The sequence below is a fragment of the Sinocyclocheilus rhinocerous genome, unplaced genomic scaffold (assembly GCF_001515625.1).
Source record: "Sinocyclocheilus rhinocerous isolate Xijiao unplaced genomic scaffold, SAMN03320098_v1.1 scaffold4076, whole genome shotgun sequence".
Classification (NCBI taxonomy): Eukaryota; Metazoa; Chordata; class Actinopteri; order Cypriniformes; family Cyprinidae; genus Sinocyclocheilus; species Sinocyclocheilus rhinocerous.
Genome location: NW_015639018.1, coordinates 48,235 through 53,827, shown reverse-complemented (window position 1 = coordinate 53,827; position 5,593 = coordinate 48,235). Strand labels below are relative to the sequence as shown.

The window sequence follows — 5,593 nt, the reverse complement described above, 5'->3', positions numbered from 1 at the left end:
CTTGCTGATTGCATGGGCTCGAACGGGGGTACTGTAAGAGCATCAAGCACAAGCGCCAAGTCCCAAGTGGGTAGGGTGGAAGGGCGAGGAGGGTTCAGCCTTCTTGCTCATTGTAAAAATCGTATGATCTGGTAATTTCTTCCGATTGGGCGATTATCGACGAAAGGCTGTTATAGCAGCCACATACACTTTCAATGTGGATGGCATGCGACCACTATCAAATCACTCTTGAAGGAAGGCAAGAATTATTGGTATTGGGCAGTTGAATGGGTCTTCGACCCCACGATACGCTCCAATTTGTGAAAACTCTCCATTTATGTGCGTAAAGACGCCACGTGGAAGGAGCCCTAGCCTCAGAGATAGTGTTCAACACGCACTGAGGAAGTGCATCTGTTACTGACAAGCTCCGTTGAGCGGCCAGACATGAAGGCTCCATGACTCTGGATTTGGGTGCCATATCGTTCCTTGTGCTTGAGAGAGGAGGTCTCTCTTCATTGGGACAGTCCACGGGGGGTCTACCAGCATCTCCACCAGTTCTGGGAACCACGGCTGGTTGGGCCACTTCGGTGCCACCTTCAGAACAGATTCCCTTTCCTCTCTGATTTTGCAAAGCACGCGAGGCAGAAGTTTCACTGGAGGAAAGGCATACTTGCGTACTTTCAGCCAGCTGTGAGCTAGTGAATCCACTCCCAGGGGAGACCGTGTCAGTGAATAAAACAGCGGGCAGTGAGTGTTCTCCGCTGATGCGAAGAGATCCACCTCCACCCTACCGAATACGCTCCAAATCATATTGACTGTCAAAGGGTGCAATTTCCACTCTCCGTGGAACACCCCACCCCTCGACAGTAAGTCTACGCCGTGATTCAGGTGTCCAGGGACATGTACTGCCCGGATGGAGAGGAGGTGTTGATCTGCCCACAGAAGAAGGTCTCTCGCCAGCAGCGGCCGCGAGCTCACACCCCCTTGGTGATTTATAAATGCTGCCACTGTCATGTTGTCCATCCTGATGAGAACGTGACAGTGGAGAATGTCCGGGCGAAAGCACTCAAGCGCTAGGTGTACAGCACAGCGCTCCAGACAGTTTATGTGCCACAACTTCTCCATTTCTGACCACGTCCCGAAGGCTGGTCTGCCGTCGCATCCAGCTACCCAGCCCATGCTTGATGCATCTGTTGTAACAGTCTTTCTCCTGATCACTTGGCCAATAGGAACACCCCGGCGATACAGAGTCATATCGTGCCAAGGGGTCAGCGCTTTCAAGCAGTCGTGTGTTACTCGTACGCACAAGGTGCCCGTGCGCCATGCACTCTGTGGCTCGCAACTTTTCAACCAGAGCTGAAGCGGTCGCATATGTAGGAGTCCTAATTTGCACACTGTTGAGGCGGCAGCCATCTGGCCAGGGGGCCTCTGAAAGCATTTCAGCGGGGGGGGGTGAACTTGAAGACTGCAAGAGAGCTGATCAGTTTTTGTGAGCGCTCCTCTGACAGGCGTGATCGAATATTGATTGAATTCAGCTCCACTCCTAAAAAGGAGATGTTCTGACTCGGTACCAGAATGCTTTTTTGCATATTCACAGTCAGCCCTAAGCTCTGAAGATAAGCGAGGAGTCTGAGCTTGTCGCTGAGCAGCGCGCTCTCTGATTGGGCTAAGACAAGCCAATCGTCGAGATAGTTCAGGATGCACATTCCGCTCTGCTTCAGAGGAGAGAGAGCAGCATCCATGCACTTTGTAAACGTACGAGGGGCCACTGAAAAAACCGAAGGGTAGGACCGTGAATTGGTACACTATCCCCTCGAATGCAAATATCAGGAAGCGCCTGTGGCGGGGGGCTACCTGAATGTGGAAATAAGCATCCTTTAAACCCATAAAGATAAACCAATCTCCCGGTCTGATGTGTGAGATGATTTGCTTCAACATAATCATTTTGAACGAGCGCTTCGAAAGCGCGCGATTCAGTGGTCTCAAATCCAAGATTGGGTGGAGTCCGCCGTTTTTCTTTGACACCAGAAAATAACGACTGTAGAAGCCGCTCTCGTGATCTGCAAGGGGCAGTGTCTCTACAGTGCGTTTTGGGAGAAGATTGTGTATTTCCTCTCGCAGAACTGAGGCATACTGCTCCCATACAGTAGACATTAACACACCATTGAAACCGTGACGGATAACTCGCCGTTGGGGGGAGGGAGTTTTATACCACACGAGTGTGAGAGTGAGTGATGGGGGAGAGGGGAGTGAGAGGAGGAAAATTGCCCTGATATTGAGGTGAGTTTTGTATTTCTTTTTTTTTTACTTTATTGCACTGCACAGTGAAGCAGTCAAAACACAAACATGACAATTGTTCTCGCCGCCCGCAACAGGCAGGGGGACGTGGTGAACACACACAGCGAGCAGACTTCTTCAGTGGCTCGTCTTTGGCGCTGGGTGCAGCTTTCCTCCTCCAAGAGACAGAGTCAGTAACGCAGCTTTGATTCTGTTGCCGGTGGCCTACCGCCTCTGTCAGGGCAGGGCCTCTCGCTCTTCAAGCCCTGATGACGCTTCGGCCATGGCTGTCTTGGCCTCACCGCCGGCTCATGTTCGCACCGAACAGCAGCAGAAGAGGCGTGCGGTCTTCCCGCATGCTGTGCTGAGGAGGAGCGGGAGGCTTCGGGCCGGCGCGTTTTGGCATGAAGTGGCTAATGGCCTTAGACTGTTTCTGCTATTCAACGAAGTGCTCCGTGAACATCTCCACCGATGCTCCAAAGAAACCTGATGGATTCACGGGTGCGTCCAGAAGGGCCGTCTTCTATGAGTCTTTCAACTCAGTCAGGGTAAGCCACCGGTGACGATCCAGCACCACAAGATTCCCCATGTTGCGGCTGATCGCATGAGCTGTAACTTTCGTCGCTCTGAGGGCCAGATCCGTGGTGCATCTGAGCTCTTTGAAAACTTCAGGGTCCAGGCCACCCTCATCCAGAGACTTGAGAAGTTTGGCCTGATACACCTAGAGTATCGACATCACGTGCAATGCTGAAGCTGCCTGGCCAACCGCAGAGAAAGCCTTGCCAGCGAAGATTTGCGGTGGCGCAGCAAGGTTTAAAGGGGAGAGACGCGTTGTTTCTCACTCTCCAGTTCGCCACGGCTGCAGGACAGAGATGGGCAGCGACGGCTTCCTCCACTGGGAGAAGTTTAACATACCCCACTCTGTCAGTGCCGTCCACAGATGACAGGAGGGAGAATTGTGCACTTGACTGGTGAGTGCTGCGTTCCATGACTTTGCTATTTCATTGTGCACCTCCGAGAAAAAGGGGCCGGGCCTCTGCGGTGTGTCCTTTCGGACGCGGTCCGACTGGAGGTACCACTCGTCCAGACGGCTTCTGGCCTGCTCGGCAGGAGGCGCCCACTCCAAACAAAGCTCATCAACCGCCTTGGTCAGGACGCGTAGGAGCTCAACATCACTATGATGGAGGTCCCCCGCGTCGCTACTGTGGGGCGCAGTGTAATCCAGCGGGCTGTTGGACCACTCCTCCCTCACAGACGCTGCCACCAAAATGGCATCATCTTCATCCTCAGCATCCTCCATGGCACAAAAGACATCACATCTTGCATGCCGGGGGAGGGACGGAAATCAGCGGTCATGAAGTGCACTGGAAGGGAACCTGCACCAGGGGGGTGAGGAGCGCGTGGGCACTGAGCCGGTGCGAGCTCGTCACCTGACCCAGACAGATCCACATCGGAAGCTCGCGTCACTTTACTCTTTGGCTCAAAAGAGGTTGCAGAGAAAGAGCTAGTTGGGTGAGTTCATCGCCTTGGACGATGGCCACACGGAGCCTGAGAGTCCAAAGGCTCATATCTCCGCAGTGGGGGCAGTCCGATCCCCCAAGCGCCGCCTCTTCGTGCGACCCAGGCAGAAGACGCACGATTTGTGGCCATCGGAGAGTTCGATTGGCTCCGCGTAGGAGAGGCAATAACGAGAGGTCATCCTTGTCCAAAGCTCACCAGAACACAGCAAGGGAGAGAAGGCGTGTCCGCTGCAGCGTGTAGATCACGGTGAGTACTCTTGCTGATAGGCTTCTTGTTTCTCGTAGAAGGTTGGCTGAAGGAAAAATTCTGAATGAATGACGTTCAAGCGCTGCCTTATATAGAGTGGGAAGCCCCTCATATTTCGCGTGCTTGAACGCCATTGGCCAGTTTCACTGGGGTGATTCAATAAGGCTTCAGTAGTATTTGGAGGAAGGGTTTCCCCATAAGCATAGTAATGCAATGTCGAAGTGAACGAATCGAAAGGGAACACCTATCCCAGTTTGAAAACGCCCAATAATTGAGAAACGCCCCCTTATTGTACTAGCAGAGACCCATACTTGATCCGCTTGCCCGGAAGCTTCCACAACTGATTTTAGATTTACAGAAACTTACCGTTGTTTGTGAAATATAAATACCCGCAAACTCACAGATATACGAGGATGTTGTTTAGAAGTCTTATTTTTTATGTTACTGATTCAGAGTAGGCTATGCTGGAACTGTTACAGGCATACAGGTTACAGGTTGGTTCTTTGCAGTGCAGGGATATATGCTGGCAATCTTCCAGCTAAACCATAATTAGGCTGCGTGTCCACCAAAGCGTTTTTTGCGAGCTGAAAACTCCAGGCGCTCTGTTGAAAACGCCCAGCTGTAAGCGCTTGAGAGCACAGCGCTTTTTTCCGTTGAGACACTGTGGTTGCTATGATACGGAATATCCGCTGAAGTAATGGCAAACGCATAGCGAATTAAATGTTTCTCCAAGCATTATTTTTTATTACAATATTATGGTAGTCCGGCAATTTAATCTGTTAAAGACGTGCCCGTTCCCATTGAGAACAACTGAAAAAATACGCTAGCCACGGAGAAAAACGCTTTGGTGCACATGCGGCCTTTAAGTTACGTTGAAATAGAAATAGTCACAGATCTGTGTGATTTATAATTATAAGGTCAATTATAACTCACATATTTTTCACATATGTGAAAAAACATTAATATTTTTGATTTAGTGATTAAAGACACTCTCCTCTATAGCAGTTTATACAAATGTTCTACATAAGTGTGCACATGGTCATTCCCTCCTCCCTCTATGTGAAAATGCCCAACTTACATCATAATTAGAATCATGAGAACCTGTTTTTTTTGTAGAGTGTGGAAGGGTTTATGTCTAGAATTTGTGGTTTCTTCGCTCAGAGGGACAAAACCAAAGTGGTGTCTATTTTAGTCTTTCATGATATGATGAATAATATTAGCCTATATATTATGTGCTTTGCTAATTTAATTTCCGTTACTGCATTCTGATACCTTATTCCTGTGGCCTAGTTTTATTCTTTACATATTTTACAAACATTTGCATAATCTTTACAGAATGTGAGTTCTGTTTTTTTATTCTTAAAACATTCTTCATTTAAGATCAGCTAAACAACTTAAGACATACAGAATACGCTTGAGAATGTGAGGGTGAAGTACATTTTTGCAGTGATTAAATTAGTTTGGTAATTTCTAAGGACACAGGCTTATGTTGTTGTTGTCCCTCCCTGCTCCCTGATGCTTCCCTGTAGTGTTCTGCACACAAGACCATCTCATTTTCTTTACCTCACAG

General features: G+C 49.5%; 1 pseudogene; it reads right to left on the bottom strand.

Moving 5' to 3' along the window:
• Nucleotides 1-384: 384 nt before the first annotated feature.
• On the bottom strand, nucleotides 385-2,133 carry LOC107750974 (uncharacterized; annotated as a pseudogene).
• Nucleotides 2,134-5,593: the final 3,460 nt, after the last annotated feature.